An 827-nucleotide genomic window follows, 5' to 3' on the forward strand; every position below is an offset into this window, starting at 1 on the left:
TGTCCTCAAGGCTAGAGCGATGGCTCAGCAGTTAAGAGCTCTAGCTGTACTTGCAGAGACTGGGGTTCAAATCCCAGCACCCACCTGGTGACTAACAACTGTTCGTAACTCCAGTTCTAGGGGATTCGATGCCGTTCTCTGACCTCCCCAGACACTGCATGACTCAGGTGCACTTATATACATATATGCATAATACTCAAAGGCTACAGCGATGGCTCAGCAGTTAAGAGCTCTGGCTGTACTTGCAGAGACTGGGGTTCAAATCCCAGCACCCACCTGGTGACTAACAACTGTCCATAACTCCACTTCCAGGGGATCCAACGACCTCTCCTGTCCTCTCTGGGCATTGCACAACACAGGTGCACTTAAACACATGCAGGCAATACATGTATACACAATAAAATAAAAATAATAATTTTTTTTTTAAAGAGGAAAAAAAAAAGTCTCACTATGCAACTTTGTCTAGAATTTGCTGTGTAGGCCAGGCTGGACTCAAACTCACAGAGAATCACCTGTCTCTGCCTCCCAAGTGTTGGGATTGATGGTGTGAACTACCATACTGGCTCAGATTACTTTTTTAAGAAAATGTGTTTATGGGAGAGATGGCTCAGTGGTTAAGAGCATTGGCTGCTCTTGCAGGGTCCTGGGCTCAATTCCCAGAACCCACATGGCAGCTAACAACCTTCCATAACTCAAGTTCCAGGGGATCTGATGCTTTCTTCTGACCTCTGTGGGCACTGCACAACACGGTGCACTTACATACATGCAGACAATAGACTTATACATATAAAGTAAAAAAAACAAAATTTTTTTTAAAAAGGGGGGGG

This window comes from Nannospalax galili, unplaced genomic scaffold (genome assembly GCF_000622305.1).
Source record: "Nannospalax galili isolate Female #2095 unplaced genomic scaffold, S.galili_v1.0 scaffold2232, whole genome shotgun sequence".
Classification (NCBI taxonomy): Eukaryota; Metazoa; Chordata; class Mammalia; order Rodentia; family Spalacidae; genus Nannospalax; species Nannospalax galili.